The sequence below is a fragment of the Panthera tigris genome, chromosome B1, assembly GCF_018350195.1.
Source record: "Panthera tigris isolate Pti1 chromosome B1, P.tigris_Pti1_mat1.1, whole genome shotgun sequence".
NCBI classification, from domain to species: domain Eukaryota; kingdom Metazoa; phylum Chordata; class Mammalia; order Carnivora; family Felidae; genus Panthera; species Panthera tigris.
Genome location: NC_056663.1, coordinates 93,841,740 through 93,864,927, shown reverse-complemented (window position 1 = coordinate 93,864,927; position 23,188 = coordinate 93,841,740). Strand labels below are relative to the sequence as shown.

General features: G+C 34.8%; 1 long non-coding RNA gene across 2 annotated transcripts in view; it reads left to right on the top strand.

The window, feature by feature from the left end:
- LOC122237677 overlaps positions 1 to 23,188 on the top strand; it is a 129,679-nt gene that overhangs the window by 39,673 nt on the left and 66,818 nt on the right. Inside the window, exon 3 of one of the 2 annotated variants that reach the window (XR_006216275.1) lies at positions 22,468 to 22,609. The exons of the other annotated variant lie outside the window; for it this stretch is intronic. This is a non-coding gene — a long non-coding RNA (uncharacterized LOC122237677). The remainder of the gene's footprint in view (positions 1 to 22,467; positions 22,610 to 23,188) is intronic. 2 annotated transcript variants of the gene reach the window in all.

The window sequence follows — 23,188 nt, the reverse complement described above, 5'->3', positions numbered from 1 at the left end:
TTAATGCATTGAACTGCTCAGTTACTAAAGGTTAACTTAGATCATATTTTTATATACACTTTAAATTTTTCTATCTCCATTTTCCATGTAGTATTTTCTATGCATTATTTAGTCTTTTCATTTGAATTAACTTATTGTTCTGTTACAGTTTAGCGTTGGTACAGTTCAGTGTAACTGTTTGATACAGTTTTCCCTTTGAAAATTTATAATGTAAAGAGATATTTGGCATTTGCACATGCAAAACAGCAACTATAATAGTGGATGATGGTTTTTGAAGTCACGCTTAAATGCTTTAGAAGTTTAAAAGCCATTAAAAACACATTTGAAGGGAATTCTTATGCAAAGCTTCATGAAAGAGATTGAATTTAATGTAGATCATTTTTTCCTAGTTATCTGTTGCTACCTAACATGCTACCTCATGTTGGTGAGGTTGGTGAATTAAAACAACCATTTTATGATACAGATTCTGTGAAACAAGTGTTCTGACAAGCACAATGGAGATGCCTCGTCCACCCCTCATGATATGATTTATGAGACCACACCTTAGAACACTCAAATGGCAAGGAGTAGATAATTTGGGGTCTACTTCATTCATGTGTTGGCTGCATGGACTGCCATGCCTCAAAATCAGAACTCACTTGGAACTACCATCCAGAGTACCTACATAAGGCTTCTCCACTTGGTTTGAGCTTCTCACAGTGTAGAGACTGGTTCTGGGAAGAAGATCCTGAGTGGGAGTGTCAGCAGAGCAAGTTTTCCAAGAGACCAAGGGAGAAATTATATGGTTTTTTAGAGTCCAATATCTGAAGTCCCATGGCATCACTTTTGCTGTTTTCTATTGGTCAAAGCAGACCCAGGTTTAAGTTAAGGATATGTTAAGTCAGAAACTGTGTGTGTGTGTGTGTGTGTGTGTGTGTGTGTGTGTGTGTGTGTGTTGGGGGGCACGCAGTCTGAGATGTTACATAAGCTAGTCAAAGATGATCCCTGTATACTGGCCTTAATATTTACCTCACGGGAAGCTGGCAGTCATTAGTTCAAAAGTCTGCCAGTCCCAAATTCAAAATTTTATACATCTGGTTGTTTTAAGTATAGCCCAAGTATGCAGCTCTTTTAGGCATTTTGAAACTGCCTACTTTGCATACACCATGAAACTGTGCCCAACATCTGCTAGCCATAGAAATAACAAACTCTGGGGCTATAAATGACCTCAAGCAACTGCTGCCTTTTAGAATTCTCTGACATAGAGACTCCCCATCATGCTGTTAAGAGAGATCATGTAGACAGGCAAGTCCCTTCTCTGATTTCCTTTGCTCCTGGGAGGTCTTTACTTTCTTCTCTCTCTTTTCCCTTCCCTGGTGGCCCCCATGCTATTGCCTCTGGATGCCTGATGCTGAGAGTACCCAGGCCCCAATGCAAACCCATCAAAACCTTATTTAAATAAAGTTTGTTGTGTGTTACCGCCACCTCGTGGTCATATATTTTTCATCACTCAGGTCCCAGATGGCTCAAACTCACTGTTTATTTGAATATAAGCCTGCCACAGTGTGTGTGTGTGTGTGTGTGTGTGTGTGTGTGTGTGTGTGTGTATGCGTATTGGCATGAGACCCAAGGATTTCTGGGTCAGAGAAACAGACTCACAGCAAAATGCAGCAGTCAGAGCCCCAATCCCCACAAAGTAATGTGATGAGAGCCAAATGTTATTTGCATATGAAATAGATTTGTGTCACAAGGGAGAAACCCCAAAATTTTGCTTCAGTGACTGAAGCACCTACCCATCTGCCCTCCAGAAAGAGAGAAATTGGTTATTAAGCAATACTCTTTGTAAGGAGGATGGGAAGGGGGTTCATTACTTTGGAATATAATCATGTCTCTAGGAAGGAGAAAGTAAGGACATTATGCCTACAGATGTCTCAGGCGGTTTCTATTTTTAGACTGCAACTTCTCAGGATTTTATGCAAACATCTTTGCAGTGCCCTTTGCTCACAACACCTGGACCATACAAAAACATGAAAATATTTAGGGGTAGTTGTCCTCTAAGAGAGTAGGAGTCCACTTCTTAAGATGGAGGTATAGGAGAAGGATAGCTTGTCTGAGGTCTTGGCTAAGAAGACAGAAAGCGCTTTGGATGAGTCCTTTGTCTTGGCCTGAAATCACTTAGAGACTTCACTCACATGTCTGGTGCATGGAATGTTAGGGCTTTAAAGTTCTTCTGTCCTTGGATTGTTGACCTATATGTGGCTTCTCCATCTGTATTGGACAATAGGCTCATGGGTCTAAGAGGGACCATCTCAATAGAGAGTTTGCCATAAGCAAAAGTTTCAAGTTAACCGTATGGAAGCTGCGTGACTTTTTATGACCAATCTTGGAAATGACATAGAATCACTTCTAAACTGAACTGATTGAGAAATCACAAGGTTGACTAATATATTACTGAATGAGACAGACATAAACCTCACTCACCAATGAGAAGAGTGTCAAAGTATTAGGCTCATGTTTTAAAATTGCCATAGTCTTGAAAGATGTTGGAAGCATATCTCAAGGGGAGCATGTGAACAAGGTCCAAAGGTGTATAGGCAAAGCTAGGAGAAAATCACAGGTTATTAATTTGTGTTAATTTGTTATAGTCACATCTGATGAGAGACCAACTATTAGGGTGGGAGCTTTAGGTAATAAAATACTAAGTGTAGATTGGGCAAGAATTCAGTACTCCTGAATGCTTGGATAAGTCATTGTATTTGTTTTTTAGAAAATGAAATTTGATGTGACAAGAATTAATTTGGTTATTCGAGGAAAAATGAGAACTTTGTCAGACGACACTTGTATAATGGTGTACTTATTTACTCATTTATTTTTTATTAATGTCAAGTTTTAACATAATGGGTACACCGTCTCTCTTGGTTTTACCATGTCTGGGCTTTTAATAATTTTTTAAATAATTAAAATATACATTTTAATTAGAAAAAGAACAATTTTGAAGAAAATATTCTAGAGCAAACTTTTTTTCAGAAAAAAAAGTAGTCAATTCAAAGGGATAAAATTATAACTGGCCATTTATGTATAATTTAATTGCTTAATAATTCAAAAGACTCAGAAAAGCTGTTCTTATTACAGGAATTCATAGTAAATAATTTATAATAATCTTCCCAGTCAAGAAAGGGATGATCATACTAACATTATTTTGGTGCCACAAACCAAATGTGACACTTCACATAAAAGCATTAATTTAACTCTAAACCTATCCCACATATTATTTCCCTAATTTTAAAAATTGAGAAAATAATCTTATGTGCAGAAATCTTGAGGGCCTTACACTTGGTCCCATTGCCAGTTAGAGGTAGGTTCAGAATTCAAACTCAGGCCTCCCTAGGCTAAAGCCCAAGCTTTTCTCACACCATTTGTCTATCTGCTACATATCATTAGGTGATTCATTTGTCTCACATTATTTCTTTTATATTTTGGTATGTATTGTCACAAATCAAGTCCAAGATACAGAGTTAGATGTTAAACTTGTTAGTTCAAAGAAATAGAACTTATTATGTCATTTTTTTAAGGTGTATAATTTAGTGATTCCTCACTTACACTCAATGCCTGGTGCTTATCACAAGTACCGTTCTTAATACCCATCACTTATTTAACCCATCTCCCTGCCCACATCCCCTCCAGCAACCTTCAGTTTCTTATCTATAGTTAAGAGTCTGTTTTCTGGTTTGCAGAAGATGTTGTGTGTATATATGTATATGTACATATGTATATGTATATGTATATGTATATGTATATGTATATGTATATATACATATATACACACACAATGGAATATTACTCAACAATAAAAAATAAAAAAATATCTTACCCTGTTCTTTCTTATGGTGAAAAGTTATATTTTTTAGAAAAATTTTATCTTTTAAAAATGTTTTTATTTTTGAGAGAGAGAGAGAGAGAGAGAGAGAGAGAGAGAGGGAGAGAGAGAGAGAGAACAAGTGGAGAGGAGCAGAGAGAGAGGGAGGCAGAGGATCTGAAGTGGGCTCTGTGCTGACAGCTGAGACCCTGATGCAGGGCTCGAACTCATGAACTGTGAGTTCATGACCTGAGCCAAAGTTGGACGCTTAACTGACTGAGCTACCCAGGCACTCCAAAAATTTCATCTTTTGAAAATATCAACTAGCCTGGGTGGCTCAGTGGTTAAGCATCTGACTCTTGATTTGGGCTCAGGTCATGATCTCACAGTGTGAATTCGGGCTACATGTTGGACTCTGCACTGACAGCGTGGAGCCTGCTTGAGATTCTCCTTCTCTGCCCCCTCTCTCACTCAAAATAAGTAAACTTAAAAAAAAGATACCAACTAAACACAAAATGATCTAATTTCCTCCAGATTATCTTCCTATAAATCAGGTCTGTAAAGATGAGGCAAAGAAATATTTTCAAGTAGAGGTATTAAAATATACATATATGGCTTATATTCAGAAATTTTAAAGGGATTTAATAATGAAGTATTTCTATTTTGCAACATTTACTTCAGAGAAGGAAGGTTAGAGAGAGAAATTCACATAAAGTTGCAAATTGAAATAAGAATAGCCATAACTAAATTGTTTAAAAAACAAAGTCAATAAGATCCAGTCTCACCAGCATCTTATCATACAATTAAACTTAAGATATTCCTCATTTTAATTTTTACAGTCAGCGTTCCAGCTCTTTTTCTTCTTCTTCTTTTCTCTCTATGGTAAAGAAGCCAAAGCTTGGGGCACCTGGGTGGCTCAGTCGGTTAAGCGGCCAACTTCGGCTCAGGTCATGATCTCGTGGTCCGTGAGTTCAAGCCCCGCATCGGGCTCTGTGCTGACAGCTCAGAGCCTGGAGCCTGTTTCAGATTCTGTGTCTCCCTCTCTCTGACCCTCCCCTGTTCATGCCCTGTCTCTCTCTGTCTCAAAAATAAATAAACGTTAAAAAAATTAAAAAAAAAAGAAGCCAAAGCTTATGAGTGCCCAGGGAGACTGTTAAAAAAATCACTCTTTTACTTCTTTATCCATAATATAGAAAGTATAATATATGCATGTAAATAAATAGACTTGCATCTGATTTCCTTATTCATGAAGTTGATGCAGTCCTGGGGTAGGATATATTTTGCTTTGTTACAAAAGACATTTTTTCCTGTGATTACAGAATGATCCATTAGGGCTTGTTCACTCTTCTTCCATTACTTGGTGGTGTTGTGTGGCTTGGTATCGTTCAGCCAGAGTGCAGACACTTGGAATGAATGTATATGATGGTTCAGTGAAAAAGAACAAAAAAAGGGAGTGCTCTCTGTAATCCTAGGGAAGATGTAACAACAGGATTAACACATGTAAAACTAGTAAGAGAAATTAAATTTGTCAGGGTCTCAGCAAAACCACTGTATTTAAGGGATGTGCCAGGAAAGAAAATGCATATAAATCTGTGAATGACTTGGAGGAAGGAAAAAGTCACTACTTAAGTACCCTTACCCTCAGGACCCACTTTCTACTTGAAAGAGGAAACCACTTTAGAGCAGAACTATGTTTCCTATTCCCACTATTGTACCTATAGAAAGGTTAGATAAGTAAGTATATGCACAAAGGAATGGAACAGATGAAAGTGCACAGTTTTAGATATGTGAATAAAACATTTCACAGAAATCTGATTTAGAAACTTCAGGGTAATGTGGCATATTGATACATAGAATTTTTTTTGCAGATTTTAGAAACAAAATGACTCATCTCTCTCTTCTCCCTCTTTGAAGGGAAAATAAGACACTTTTCAATTTCTTCTTCATGGTGCTAAAATAAAATCACTTAAAAGAGCAAAATCCATGAAGAAAGAAGTATATGGAAGAAGATGAGACACAATATATTAGTTTATGCTTTAAGCTTTCAAAGTTTTTCATTTTGCCCTGTGACTCGTTTTACTTTAAGATAGACGATCAGGGGCACCTGGGTGGCTCAGTCGGTTAAGCGGCCGACTTCGGCTCAGGTCATGATCTTGCGGTCCATGAGTTCGAGCCCCTCATCAGGCTCTGTGCTGACAGCTCAGAGCCTGGAGCCTGTTTCAGATTCTATGTCTCCCTCTCTCTCTGACCCTCCCCCCCATTCATGCCCTGCCTCTCTCTGTCTCAAAAATAAATAAACGTTAAAAAAATTAAAAAAAAAAAAAGACGATCAATGATATAAGAAGTGGCCGTTTTGTCTGATGCAGAATTTCTAACTTTAAGGAAGGGTGAGGAGGCTTTCTCATTTGGTAACAAGCACATTAACAGAAAAGAACAGCTTCTACCATAATAGGATATATTTGTATTTAGGCATAACATCTAACATTTTTGAGATTATTCATCTTCTAGTAACTGAAGAATTGGCTAATTGTAATCTCAAATAAAGTCATCCAACAGGTAAAAAAATATAAAAAATATTTTTGTTTAGTCTTTATAAATGAAAAATAATAAAATTAAAATATAGTTAAATTATATTTCCATATATTTCACTTCCTGTGAATATTTTAATAATTTGCTTACTTGTTAAAAGATTATTTGAGTATACAAATATTTGATACTGAAAATTTAGTAATGGTATGCATTTAATAGCTTTAAATAAATCTACATCTCTTCATCCCCTGTTTCTTGCTTAGTCCAGGCCATCATCATCTCTGGCCTGGAATGTTGCAGAGCCTTTTTATCTATTTACCATACCACAGAGTACATCTCTAATATTGAAGAACAGTGACTTCAGTCTCTTACCGCTTGCTTAGAGATATTTACTGACTTCCTATTGGCTCCTGGATTAAGTGTATAAACTCCTTTTAGCATGGATTACAAGATCTTGTTCTTCATTGTCCAGTACTGGTTGCTGTCTAGGGTTCTCTCTTTCCTCTACTCTTCCCACTGGACAGTCCAGTTTCATCAGAGTACCTGCTGCTGTTAGTATGTTCAACATACCAGTGATGCCTGCTGCTTTGGAGTCTTTATTTAGGTAAATTCTCATTCTTGAAACTTTAGATACACTTTCTCTATGAAGCCTCCATGAACTCTCTCATCTGTTCTGGACTGGGATCCTTTCTCTGTGCTGCTCTAGCACTTTAGTTGCTTATAGACCTGTCCATATTTTTTTACTAAATTTTGTGCCCTAGGAAGATTGGGATTGTGTCTGTCATGTACCCCACATGCATATCAGGTGACTAGCATAACATAATGAAACTACCTCTCATGCTATAGATGCTTAGTGAATATTTATGAGACTAGAGACAGTTATTGAAGTTGAGTATAGAAAAATACATTAGGTTTTTTTTTCAGTTTAATGATATTAAATTCTAGAGTGCTTAATTTATCTGCATTTAAAATGACATTTTTTTCCTTAAAAATTTAGATCTTAAGTTTCTTGCACACACAAGTCATTTAAAAATTTCTCCGGTGCTCTAAATAATCCCCTTTCCAATCCCGAGTAGGAATAGGTACCCAGATTTTGGCCATATTAAAAAATATATATGATATATGATATCAGTAAATCATATATATATATATATATATATAATCTATATCTATATCTATATCTATATCTATATCTATATATCTATATCTATATCTATATCTATATCTATATCTATATCTATATATATCAGTAAATTATATCTGTCCTCATGCACTGAAAGGACTTCATTCTATTTTACATAGTTTTTATTGTTGACTTCCCATCTTTATCTTTTTGGTATGCTTCTTTTTTATATGACAAAGTACTTTGAATTGTTTTGCTGTTTTTTTATGTTTGTTTATTTGTTTTGATGGAGAGAGAGAGAGAAAGCACGAGTGAGAGTGGGGAAGAGAGAGTGAAAATCCCAAGCAGGCTCCATATTGTCAGTGAAGAGAGCCTGACGTGGGGCTTGACTGTGAGATCATGACCTGAGCCAAAATCAAGAATCATTCACTTAACTGACTGAGCAACCTAAGAGCCCCAGTTTTGTTATATTTCTTTAAAAATTTTTCCATGCTTATTTATTTATTTTGAGAGAGAGGAGGAGAGTGCATGCAAGTGGGGGAAGAATACAGAGAGAGGAAGAGAGTCCCAAGCAGTCTCCATGCTATCATTGTGGATCACAAGACAAGGACCTGTGCTGAAATCAAGAGTCAGATGCTTAACCACCTGAGCCACCCATTTGCCCCTGCCCTAGTTTTGCTATATTTTTAAAAACAGTTTTACATAGAGTAGAAATGGTTCTTCATTTATAGTCATTTCAATTAATTCCCTCACATGAATTTATTTTTAGACATATTGGATTAATGATTTTCTGCTTGGATATGTGTTTTAAGATACAGAAATTGTTTATGGAACATACAGATTTTTCATAATGATAATGGAGAATTAATAACAAAATTAACTCCAAAAATTCTATAGCGATAAAAAATGGTGAATGTTTATAAAAGTTCATGAAATCATAAATAGCATACATTTAAATGTAGTATAGTGGGATCCATGTTTTCGATTAGTGTGATTGGTGAGATGAACTCAAGAGTATAAAGTTTAGGGACAATTTAATACATTATTAGGAACTTTCTATTGGAGTTTCTTATCCTTTTTGATAAATATCATCAACCAAAATAATGTTATTTTGCTATAACATTTCTACAGATTCATCAGGTGACTTCATAAATAATTTATAATCTAAATACTTATACAATTATGATAAAAGGGAATCAATTATATTTTCAAAATTATTACGATGAAACATTATTTTGCCTGAATAGCTCAAACATATGAAAGAACTATGGTCACTTTGCAATGATTCCTGACTTTAAACATAAATGGAATGAAAATGGAATGTATGTAAATCAAAACATCTTCCCATACCTGTGTGGTCTAATTTAAAGTTTATTTATTTATTGAGAGAGAGAGAAAGGGAGAGAGGGAAGAGAGAGAGGGAGAGACAGAATCTCTAACTTGACAGAGCACAGCCTGACGTGGGGCTCAAACTCACAAATCGTGAGATCATGACCTGAGCCAAAATCAAGAATCAGTCGCTCAACCGAGGCAGCCATTCAGGCGCCCCATGTGTGGTCTAAGTTAGTAGTCATTTGGAGATGTCTTTTAATTTTCAGTTGTCTGATGAATGTGATATGTATTACATATATATGACTTTAAAACTTAAAAGATTCTTTATCACATATCACATACTGATCATTGGATTCTTAATAAAGCCTTATTTAGTAACTCCTATTAATATAACTCCAATTAAGAACAAGTTCGTATTGTCTCTATAAGCGAGTTCTTTGCATAGGTGGGTACCTATAGTGAAGACCCTTTTCTCATTCTGTATGTAAATATATGTAAGTATAAGTATACATTTAAGTACATATATACAGGGGGACCTGGGCGGCTCAGTTGGTTAAGCATCTGATTTCGGCTCAGGTCATGATCTCATTGGCTTGTGAGTTCAAGCCCTGCATCCAGCTCTGTGCTGACAGTGCAGAGCCTGGAGCCTGCTTCAGATTCTGTGCCTTCCTCTCTCTCTGCCCCTCCCCCGCTCCTGCTGTCTGTCTCTCAAAAATAAATAAAAACATTAAAAGTTTTAAAATAAATACATAGGTACATATGTATGCATGTATATATGTATGCATGTATGTATGTATGCTACATATATATGAATGTACATATATATATGCATGCATACATATATACATTCATATATATATGAATTCCGGTGTGTCAGGGGAAAAACCAAAATTAAAGTAAATTATAGTGTTTTTCCTGCAAAAAATTACCTGTTGCCATTATTTGCAGTTTTAGAAGCAACATGTTGGAGTTTATGAAGTAATGTTTGCATATTTATAAGCATGAAATGTTAAAAAATGGAATTGTAATTTTTGTTTTTATAAAGGAATTGTATTTATCTATTCATTTCTTGGAAGAAGTTCGCCTCTTTTTACACAGTATAGTTTATTGTAGGCAGTAGTAATGGTACATATAATGATCAATTATATTTCATTATCCCTCTTTGTTTATATTTTCATGAAAATTGAAATATGCAATTGTGAGAATTAGGTATGTATGGCATATGGTGTTCAGTAAAGAGAGAACAAATACCTTTTTAAATTACTCACCCATGACTTTTGCAGCTCTGCTTTATGAATACATTTATAAATCAATGGTCTTATTTCTTAAGATGATGAATAGCAAATGTTTACTTAAACCCTGGGCTATTTACCAATACATACATCAAAAGTTAGGCATTAAACAATTATAGAATATGACTTTCATAACTGCACAAACCAGAGAACCATTTCTTTACTGCTGATATGCAAATTGCAAGGAAAAGTATAAAAATTTATGAATTTCAAAAATAGTAATCACTTTTAGTTTATTTTGAATCTTTGAAAACGTGTTTTTAAAACGCTTATAAATTTATATGTACTTGTTTAAGCCAAAATACAGTTAGTTTTATTTTACACTTGGATATTAACAATATTCTGAAAGGTTCCAAAATTTTTTATTGTCTCATGGACAGTTTTATCTCTTGATTAAATTAACCAGTGTTCCTCTAGTCTTGTTTACTCAATTAACTTGATTAACAGGCCTGTTTATATTGATAATACAAAGATAAAACTTCAGTTTAGTTTGTGGCTGTCTGAAATAACTTAAACTCTGCATATGTGCATTTTATTGTGTAGATATGACATTACATAAATTGTAGGATTATGTGGTACTTAGATGTGAGACTGAACCATCATAACTCTAAAAATTAAACAATTTTAATGCCAATGCATTAGATTGGTTTTATATATTAAAAGAATTCAACACATATTCATTAAGTGTCTTTTATGTAATGATATTTTTCTAGCACAGTCATGAATAAAAGTTATTTTGCTCCAAAGTTATTAGAGCTCACAGTCTAGTAGAATTGAAATAAATATGGTGGATTAAATTTTCTTTCAAATTCTGTCACTCCTTCCCATGGAGAGACAAAGTGCCTATTTCTTTGTCCTTGACTCTGGTTAGGCCCTGTGACTTGTTTGGCCCAAGAGAATGCGGGGAAATGCCATGGTGTAACTTCTGGTACTGCGTCCTAAGATATCTGTAGTTTCTATCTTTGCTGTTAGGGGTAACCCTTCTTGGAACCCACCTGCATAGCTGGGAGAAAGCCTATCCAAAGGAGAGGTGTGGGTTAAAAGACCACAGGGACACTCCAGGAGAAAGACCCTGAGCTCCTGACAGGTGCTGGTTTTGTAGGAGTCACCTTAAATGTTCCACATAGTTGAGTCTCCAGATGAATGCAGTTCTAGCCAATACCACATAAAACAAAACAGCCTCTTGTCAGCACCTAGAATCATAAGAAATGATGAATAGTTTTGCCATGTTAAACCATAACATTTTGGGGTGCAAAGGAAAGTTCAAAACCGAAGGCATGTTAAAAGTTTTAAATTATGTTTGTTAGAAGATGAAAAGTAAGTGCTAATTGTAAGCATAATAGTGTCTTTTATCCCAATGAAGTTTGAAAAGAAGTTAAAATAAATTATACTCACAGCTTCATGTTTTTCACAAGGAAACCAGAAACAGCTGCTGAAAATCATTTTGCACTTGTAATACATTCATTTATTTTATTGTTAGTTTACATTAATGGAAATATCCGAGAATTGGCACTTACCTGAGGTTGGGACAAGCAGACAGGTGACAAATGTGCTAATGAAAGTAGAACTAGCTGACTAGCTGTGATGCTCATTAAAAGTAGAGCTTGTCTAATTGATACAGAAATTTTCATTTTATTTTTTTTAGGTTTACTTGTTTATTTTGAGACAGAGATGGCACGAGTTGGGGAGAGGCAGACAGAGAGGGAGAGAGAGAGAGAATCCCAAGCAGACTCTGTGCTGCCAGTGCAGAGCCCTATGTGGGGCTTGAACCAATGAAACCATGAGATCATGACTGGAGCCCAAACCAAGAATCAGACGCTTAACCGACTGAGCCACTCAGGCGCTCCGATACAGAAATTTTTGAAGTGAAATCTAATAAATTGATACATTGGTCAATATATATGTTTCTTGTGAGTTTAGCTGATAAAAACCACTACCAGTAAATTCAGAAGGTATTCCTAAAAATGAATTTATGCTCCTGTAGATCTCAGCTAGCCATAGGTCAGGAACTCCCAATCCTGCTGCCTAACAAAGGCATCTGGGGAATAATCAACAAGTCTGTCTAAATCCCACTCAGACCAATCGTTACAGAATTTCTCAGCATGGATTTTAAGCATAATTTCTTTTAAAGCACCCTCGTTAATTTTACATTGTAGTCATAGTTATGAACTACTGCCCTAGTCAACTCTGATTCTTCTAAAACAGTGTTGCCCAGTGAATTACACTGAAGTATATTGGGTCAGACTCTCTAAGAATCATCTCTCTTTATCATATCCTCAAATTATAAAATAATTCTTGTATAAAAAAAGGTTTTGCTATGGTAATTCTGCATTGTTAACAACCCCAAACGTGTAGCTTTTAGCACATGGCCTTTTGCTTTCTTGCTCACGAATCTGTATTATCTGTGGCTTTAAGATGCCCTGTGGGGTCAGCTTGGATTTTCTCCAGACTGCAGGCCACAGGTTATGCCCGGGACTTCTCCACATATCTCTTAGTCTGTGACCCGTGCTGCAAGGTCAATGGTTCTTTATGGCATAGATTTCTTATGATAGATGGCAGAAGAGAGAAAGGGCTGGTAGAACTTGCCATGTGTTTTAAGACTTATGCTCAGAAATGGTGCTCTGTCACTTTTGTATGCATTCCACTGGACAAATAAGTCTCATGAACAAACTCAATGGTCTGTGAGGCAAGGGCATATACTCCATCTCAGGGAAGACATGGCAAGGAAAGAGAGTAGAGGAGGGGTTTGGAATAAATACTGCTCCTTACCACAGCGCTCATGTATATATACTCATAACACAGTGTACTTGGAGCATCTAGAAAAAGAATGGAGAAATAATTTTATTCTGCAAGTAGTTTTCGATAGCTGCAAGTAGTCTGTCGAGGCTACTGATGGCTTCTTTGTATTTTATTCCTTTTGCCTAAAGTGAACTTACTGTTTAATGTTCGCCTGAAGGGAGAATATTTTGATTCATTTTCTCACTTGAATATGTGATCTTGAATAAGCTTTTATTTTATAATTTTCATGCTTTATGCTGACACTTCAATTGTAATGTAAAAAATGTGTTTTATAAATCTTTTGGTATGATATTGAAGATTTTGAAAATGCAAATATCACTGAAATAAATGCAATAATAATTCATGTAATAGGTATTTAAAAGTATGTATTTTATAGATTCTATAGAAAAGTTGATTATATTGTAGTTTTCTATGTATTATTGTTCTACATAATTGTCAAAATTGTGAACAATCTCATGATATCCTCATGTAGAAAAGTGTATGTAAAAAACATTACTGCCATATTTTTATTAGAGTGAAAAATGGCAGGCATATTTTTCTCTATTAAATTTTGAAAACAGGGAAATCAGAATTAAAGTCTGTTGAGAACATTTTTTTTTAAATTATGTTAGAACTTGAATAGCTTATTTGTTCTACTGGCTAGATGTATACATTCCCTCTTTCAGTGTGCTATGAAGATACTGTGCTAAATCCTCTATTGATATTATTTTAAAGGTTCACCACCAAAACAAAGTATTAAACAAATTTTGCAGAAAAGAAAGAGACTTAGAGCTTAATTGTGAAATAAAATAGGGATTTATATAATTCTAAGATCATTCAGTGAGATATTCTCTTTCTCTTTGAATTTAAACATAGTAACTACCACTGAAAGAAGAGTTCCATCAATTTCACCTTGATTCAGTTTTACCTATTTAGACCTGCTGAAGATAACATGAAACTTAACATTTTAATTTCCAATTTCCTTGAAAAATGTATAATTCAGATATCAACAAAAGATAAAATAATTTGATATTGCCAACAAAGCACTTATTACCAATTGTTACTAATGATCTACAACTAACTTCCAAGATATCACACCACATAAATTAACAAAAAGAACTGTCTTAGGTGAACAGATTACCAGAACATTGTAGGAAACTAAAATTTTATGTGCATTTTAGTGGCCAAATTTTTCAATCTTGATTCTGATTTGGCAATTACTCTAAATTGAAATAGGAAATAAATTTAAGTAAACATTTATTCAATAAAGAATGTTAGAGGCTCCTGGGTGGCTCAGTCAGTTAAGCATCCAACTCTTGATTCCTCCTCAAGTAGTGATCTTGTGGTTGTGAGATCAACTGCTGCATCAGGCTCTGCACTGGGCCTAGAGCCTGCTTGAGATTTTGTCTCTCCCTCTTCTTCTGTCCCTACCCTTCTCACACTCTTGCTCTTTATCTCCAAAAAAAAATGTTAGCAGGTACAAAGAGTTCATTTTTATACAACGACAGATTTGGAATAACACAAAAATCTATAACTAAACTATTGTTTGAGTTAAAACTTACGTTGAAAAGTAGACTGATAGCCAAAAAAAGATAATAGGGCATAATAAGTTCATGTACATGGATGAGCTAATGGCTTTTTTATAATTATGTCTTGCAATTACATAGCACATTACAGTGAATAAAGAATATTCATATACATTATTTTGAGGGTTATTTGGTAAGACCTCAAAATATCAAGGTGACATAGATTTGGTAGGGTTATTCCCATTTAATAAATCACCCATCTGGGTTTAAAAGTTAAATAAATTATTCAAATTAGACTATAATTAAGTGTGAGAGCCATGAATCTAAGCCAGACATCATGATGTAGGTCAAGCATTCTGTTTACTATTTTAAAGATACTAGACACATATTGGATATCTATAGTACATTGGTTTTGGTTTAGTTGTTGTTGTTGTTGTTGTTGTTGTTGTTGTTTTTAATCACGTAGCAATCCTACAGGACATTTATCTTTAAAAAAAATCAGAAAATGGAATTTCAGAACTTAAGTAACTTGTCAGTATTTGGTGAAAAGAATTTTAATTTGAAGCCATCTTGCTCTCTTCACTGTATCTTCCTTTGTGCCTAAGAAGATCCAGAGTTTAAAAATTATAAGAACATAAAATACGCAAACGGCAAGGTATAATGCAAACTTTTTCTTTGTTTTTGTCCTTTTATCTTTTCCTTCTTTTCTCATTTTTCTTCAATTTACTTTTCATTTTTATTTTATATTTCTCTTTTCCTTCTTATATGTTCCATTTTTCTCATTTATTGGTAAAGCCATTTTAAAAATTAAATCTCCTGTAAGAACAGAATTGCTATGCTAAATAAGGAATAATCAGCGTTGACAAACCTCTCTTTCCTCCCTGAAGCAATCTCTGAGGTTTCCTTATAAACTACTGAAAATAAAAATGTTAAAAATGTCTGACAAAGAGACATGTTATATTTCAGTTGCTTCTCTATATAGCATAGCTGGGAAATACGGAAAATAAGCAAATGTCACAGACAGTAATTTGGCATACCATGAATAGTAGATTTAGGGGCAAAATGGGAACAAATTATTAAGAAATGAGCATTAAAATACAATTCCTAATAATTCCAAAAAGGACTTTAACATTGTATGGTTTAATTACAATAATTTAACAGATCAGAACAAATGGTCAGAGAAGGTGCCTTGCTAAAATCATATAGTAGAAGGGGCTCACAATAACCACCTTGACCTCAGTTTCAAGCACAGGTTTTAGATAAATGTTATTTATTTTTTTTAATATTTGTTGATTTTTGAGGGGGGTGGGCAGAGTGAGAGGAGACAGAGGATCCAGAGAGGTCTCTGTGCTGATAGCAGCGAGCCCGATGTGGGGCTCCAACTCACAAACCGAGATCTCCAAAGTCAGACACTCAACCAACTGAGACACCCAGGGACCCCTATATAGATGTTATTTTAAAAAAAACTTCCTTATGTTGGGGTGCCTGGGTGACTCTGTTACGCATCAACTCTTGATTTTGGTTCAGGTCATGAGCTCATGGTGGTTTGTGAGTTCAAGCCACACGTCGGCCTCTGTGCTGACAGCAGAGCCTGCTTGATATTCTTTCTCCCTCTCTCTCTCTGCCCCTCCCTCACATATGCTTACTCTCATTCTAAAAAATAAACAATTAAAAAATAATAAAATAAAAAGCTTTCTTATGTCATATTATGAATATCAAAAAGTATTATATACAGATGCCACTGCAAAATTAAATGTCTATATTTAGATATTACATTGAGATTAAATGGGTATACCATCTCTAGGATCTTTTTAAAAAAATGTTTATTTATTTTGAGAGAGAGAGACACAAAGAATGAGCGGGAGAGGGACAGAGAAAGAGAGAGAGAGAGAGAGAGAGAGACAATCCCAAGCAGGCTCCGCACTCAGCATGGAGCCCAACACTGGGCTTGATCTCATGACTGTGAGATCATGACATGAGTTGAAATCAAGAGTTGGACGCTTAATTGACTGAGCCACCCAGGTGCCTCAAGACTACATGGCTATACCATTTCTAGGATCCTGAAGTCATCTTTCAGATTCTCTTTTCTAACTATTCAACAATCTCAGAGAAACTATGTAGGGAGTTAAATGTTTTAAGATCATTTTAAAAACTGGACTAGAAGTTGCACCCATTATTTTTATCCATGTTTCCATGTTTTAGAACAAGTCACATGGATCCATCTGTTTGCGAGGAGCCTGGGGAGTTTATGCTTCCTGACTCCTCATAGGAAAACAAATTGATTAGTGAACACATAGAACTAAGAAGTCAAGAAAAATGAGCACCTAACCTTGATTGAGTGCCTCGATTAGGCACTCAACAAATAACTTTTGACAAAAAGGTTGAAAATAAAGGGATAAAAAAACTATGTACCATGCAAACACTAACAAAAGAAAAATGGAATAACTATATTAATCTAAGACAAAACACATTTCAGAACAATGAAAATTATCAGGGATGAAGAAGGGCAAAACATAATGATAAAGTGGCCAATTCTCTAAGAAGACAAAACAATCATAAATAGTTATGCATCTAACAACACAGCACCAAAATACATAAAGAAAAAAACTGATAAAACTGATGAGAGAAATAGACAAGCTCACTTTATAGTTGGAGACTTCAAAATGATTATGCCAGCAACATATACATCAGGTAAGTAGACAATTAGTAAGGCTATAGATGCCCTGAACAGCACTATCAATCAATTTGTTTTAATTGACATTTTACAAAATACTCCTGGAAAAAAGGAGCAGAGTGCACATTGTTCTCAAGCTTCACCCAGATATACCACATTTAGAATGATGAAACACACACTAAAAAATTTTAAAGTTATAGAAATTTTACAAAGTATGCTCTCAGACTATAATAGAATTAAACATAAATTAATGATAAAGAGAAGAAATTATCAAATACTTGAAGATTAAACTTCAGATGTTTAACACATGAGCCAAAGATGTCTCAAGACATATTAAAAAATAAATTTAAACCAAATAAATATGAAAATGCAACTTATCCAAATTTGTTGAATGCAGCTAAAGCAACACTTAGAGAAAAACTTATTGCATTAAATGCATATATTATAAATGAATAAAGACCTAAAATCAATAACATAAGCTTCTACTTTAGGAAACTAGAAAAATAACAAATTAACTTGAAGCAAACAGAAGAAAATTAAAATGAAGTAAGCAGAAAGAAAAGAAAATAAATGAGAATTAGGGCACGTAGGTGGCTCAGTTGTTGAGCGTCATACTTTGGTTCAGGTCATGATTTCTTATTCATGGGTTCAAGCCCTGCATGGGGCTGACAGTTCAGAACCCAGAGCCTGCTTTGGAGTCTGTGTCTACCTCTCTCTCTGTGCCTCCCCTACTCACATTCTGTCTGTCAAAAAATAAAATAAAATGTTCAAAATTTTTTTAATAAAATTAAAATTGGTTCTTTGAAAAAAAAATAGGTAATGTTGATGAACTTCCAGACGGGCTAATTTAAACAAAAAAGGAGCAAAGACACAAACTACCAATTTAAGAAATGAAGCAGGGTTCATCACTACTGACACCCATGAACATTGAAAGGATAATAAAGGAACAATTCCTGTGAACTTCATAGCTTAGATAAAACATACCAATTCCTTGAAAGACAGGAACTACAAAAAAATGACTCAGAGAAATCGATTACCTGAATAACTTTATGTCTACTAAAATAATGGAATCAATAATTTCAAAATTACTAAAAAGCAAATAAAGCAAGGTTGAGGGATACAAGGTCCATATACAAAATTTAAGTGCATTCCTATATATCTGCAGTGAGTGCTGATGAGGTATGAATGTCATTTTATCTGTGTAGTCTTCCTCCTGAAAACATGTAATCATTAGAAAAAATATCAGACAAAACCCAATTGAGAAAAATTCTACCAAGTCCCTGACTAGTAGTCCTCAAAACTGTAAAGATCGTCAAAAGTAAAAAATGTCTGAGAAACTGTCCCAAACCAAAAGAGTCTAACAGTCTAAAATTCTAAGAGCCTAGAATTTTAGGAGTCTAAAAAGTTTGCCAAAATAAAAAGTGTGTTACCTAATGAATCTATATGTTCCTGTTCTTCTTACCTAAAGGTAAAATAGCATTTTGATTTTCTGCTAATAGCCATTCCAAGAATTGCATCCTGTTTAGTTGACTGCTCTCTTTCCAAGGAACTGTTCTGTGTCCTTAGCTCATAGCCATTGGTTGTGCTCTTATTTGATACTGACAGACTACACTAGAATTGTGATTTTACTTGTTAAATTACTAATGTATTGTTACTGCTCCTGAGGAGTCCTGCTGTGCTTGTCTAGGACATTGAACCTTCTGTTTAATGACACGGGTATGAATGGAATCTGAAATCATTACCTTCCCTTGGGTATTATGGCCATTACTGCTGTCCATACCCGCCTAGTGCATTTCTGGGGTACTTTCTATTCTTACCCTCTGCCTTCTCCTACTGTTGTTCTTCAGTAAAATCACCCAGATTATACCTCTATCTCTATACATATGCATATATGTACACATATACTTACACATGTGTGTATATTTCTGTTTATAATCTTATGTCTTTAATTTTAAAGGTATTTTTGAGATTGTGATTCTAAATGTATCACAATTATTAATGTAATCTTATTTCAACACTTTCCACATTATATTCATTGAGAGGTATTCTTTGATATAAATTTTTATTTTTATTAACTTGCCCAAATCATCTATATTTCTTTACCTAAACAGTTTATGAAAGTTTTGACAGGTAAAATTTATCTTTATTGGCTGCCAACTGTCTATACTGTCACCCAGCATATTTTCAGATCTAAAGATCCAAAAAACAAACTTCTGGTTGTCATGAACCTCTGCCAAAGAGAACTTTGTGAAATAAAAGAGAAAATGATGCTGGGATGTCATTCTCATGTTGAAGACTGTCTTTTCCTTGCAGTCTTTGAAAAGAGTTCTACAGTTGAAACATAGTATCTGTCACTTTTCCAGGATAAGGAGAAAGCAGGGAAGAGTACATGGGTTGTATAACCATCACTTCTGCTATACAATAGATTAGAAAACCTAGACAACTTTGTTAGTCTTCTGGTTAAGAAACACTTGAGAATCTCATATATAGTATATTGACCAGAATAATAAATGTACATGAATTAAATTCTGATGTAGTTCTTTCAGAGATACATGTTTAGCTATTAACTAACAATAATATAAAAGAAATACTTTTCTTCCAGAGAGATGACACTGTATTTTACCTGATTAGCTGAAAGAATAATATTTGAGAACTGTTCTATAAGGGTTGATATGTCTCTTATACCACCAGAATTTATGAATGAGGATATGGTCTATGTAATGATTTTGAATGTATTTGGATTTGAACAAGAATATTCACAGTATATTAATTCATTCATCAAATGTTATTGATGGCTTATTATGTGTCCAGTACTTTGTTAGGCTTTAATGGGCTGCTATGTGAACAAGACAGATATGGCCTCTGCCCTCAAGTATACCACATCATATGCATTTATATGCAGTAAATATATTAAGACTGAGAAAGGAAACAAAATGTATAAATGAGATAGAATGCTGAGATAGAGAAAATCAAGATGGATGGGCTTTTCTCATTGAGGAAATTAGAGAAAGTCCGTGCTATATGAAAAGTATTAAGGATGAGAATAAGATAACCATGAATAATAATAATAATAATAATAATAATAGATCATTATAGACTTACTGGCATGATTGAAAGTTGTTCATCCCTGTTTACATAGCTTCTAAGATGACCAAGTTTGAAGCAGTACTTTCCTTGAAATTCTACTGGCTACTGACATTTATTTATTCTGCTTCCTGAAGTATATTGGTCAAAATTATGGCTAACGTTGAAGTTGTTGTGAAGATATTTTTTATTAATATTTTCTACAGAAATTATTTGCCACATCAGAAGCACACACCGTAGAAGGAATTATTTTCTAACAAATCCTTAAATACTAGGATACTTATCACAGGCATCGGAATTCAAACGTGTAATTTTGCTGCCATTGCTTAGAGGAAAATGGCTCAGGTAAAATAACCTACCATTAGACATCAACTAAGGTTTGGTTGCTTGATCATTGTATTTTAGTTTTACTTAGTTATTAGCTTTACATCCATTTTCTTTTTGATGGGGTAAGTTTAATTCTTTGAATCCAAAAATATAGTCATAGGGAAACATCTCGTCTTCCTGTATTTTGATTGTTGCCTGCTAATTCCACAGATAATCTAGAGCTGTATAAAGTCTGACTCTCAATAAGAATAATCAGATACTTGTCTCCAAAGAAAAAAACAACAATGATTTCCTGTGCTGTGTCATGTCTCTCTTCTGATGATTAAAGTATAGGAAAAGAGTTTTCAGTATCTGTCAGTAGAATCACAACTGACTGAGGAACTCACCAAAGATTTTATCAGAATGAATTACAGGAAGCTATACCAGTCTAAGTTGATGTGTACAGTCAGTAGTAACAAAGTAACAACTGAATAGTGGGTCACATCACACATGGCCTAAGTATTATTTCAATATTCTTTATTTAGTATTCTCCACTAGTGTGATGTTCCTTTTTGCTTGTTTGAAATATCAGAAAAGTGTAAAGTTTTGAAGAATGTTAGAATTAGTCATTCTGAGTTTTTTTCTAAAAAATCTTTAATTTTAATGGGAATTATTTAATACATTGTACACAGATAGTCTTTTTTTTTAAACGTTTATTTATTTTTGAGACAGAGAGAGACAGAGCATGAACAGGGGAGGGGCAGAGAGAAAGGGAGACACAGAATCTGAAACAGGCTCCAGGCTCTGAGCTGTCAGCACAGAGCCCGACGAGGGGCTCACACTCACAGACCGTGAGATCATGACCTGAGCCGAAGTCAGATGCTTAACCGACTGAGCCACCCAGGCTCCCCGATTGTACACAGATAGTCTTAACTTTAGGGCGGTCTTGTGTATAATTCTTTGTTAGACTTTTGACTAAACTTCAAGGGAAGACAATTTATTGAGATATGACAAAAGTGCAATTTAAAACATCATTAATATCGGGCACCTAGGTGGCTCAGTTGATTAAGCATCTGACTCTTGATTTCCGCTCAGGGCATGATCTCACAGTGAGTTCGAGCGTTGCAATGGGCTCTGCAATCATGGTGTGGAGCCTGCTTGGGATTCTCTCTTTCTTTCTCTCTCCCTGCCCCTCCCCCATCTGCTCTCTCTAAATAATAAGTAAATAAATTAAATTAATGAATAAAGAAAAAATGTTAAATATCATATGCACTGAATTCTGACACTTCAACTAAATCTTACAAATTTTAAAGAGTCTGGACTATTATTATTTTATTTCTATTCACATGATAGAAACCAAATGTGTTCAAATCTTTGTTTTCTGTTGAAGTACATTTTCTGATGGTTAAAGGCTGCTGTCAGTATAAATTTTAACAACTTGGGCAACTCTGTTCCAAAGTGTAGTTTCTTATGTTGTATACTTTTTGAATAGCAAAAGATTTGAATAGTTTCTTACATTGTATACTTTTTGGATAGCAAAAATTTCCAAAATCTCCCTCTCTAACACACATGCATGCACACACACGCACACACACACACACATGTGTGTGTGTGTGTGTGTGTGCGTGTTAGGAAGAGAGAGTGAGAAAAGGAAGGGAGTGAGGGAGGGAGGAAGGGATAAAGAATATGAGAGAATGAGAGAGATTTTGAGAGAGAACCCTGTTCCCATTCTTTTCCTGGTTTGTAAAATTCTCTGCAGTGGGTTGTAATTTCATAAGTTCTTCACTTAATGAACCTGCTGGATTTGGGGATTCATTGGACAATAGTGCTATTCTAAGTGCTCCAGAGAATTGGGACTTTCAGATACCACATTGTTTCATCCAGACTACAATATTTATTTTTCAATCTAGGTCCTCTGAAATGGATATAGTTCTAGTTGAAAATGTTTTGGGAAGTTGCTAATTACAATTTCTTGTATTTGACCATAGAGACTTCAAAGACCTCAACTAACTGCTTCCTCCTGGACTCTGCATCATTAGATATGTCACTGCTTTGATTGGCAAACCACCATTATTTGAAGGTTGGATATCCCAAGTCCTAAACAACTACATCATTATGAGTCTGATACTGGTTAGTAGAAGATGCTGTGTTCAAAAAAGTCATTCAGGGAACCCATGGTTCTTCAGTTAGGAGCTCTGCTAACTTCTATGACATGATCCTCTCCTACATTTAACCTAAAATGTCCATGTGTCTCTTGTAGGTTTCCATTAGCTAAGCCTGGAAGTGGTAGATATCATTTCTGCTGACATTTCATTTGCACAATTTGGTCATACGAGGTCACCAAACTGCAAGAATGATTGGGAAATGCACTTTGTGCATGTGTGTGTGTGTGTCCAAATACAGAAAGAAACTGAGAATGTTAAATATGTAGTAATCTCTGACTCAGAGTTGACTAACACCTCATAAACTTTACCATCTCTGAGTAACTTTAACCTTAACAAATACTGCGTATAGTTAGATTCAGAGAGATTAATAGGAGACATACATCTCGTCCATGCTATATCTACAAGAAATTAATTGCAACTGCTTTTAAAGAAAGATCACGTCGAAAAAGAATAACCGTATTTATATTAAATTTCATTTTTGGCATTTTCTAGCATTTTCATGTTTCATCAGCATTTGTCTCATAAAGTTCATCGTGTTCATTTG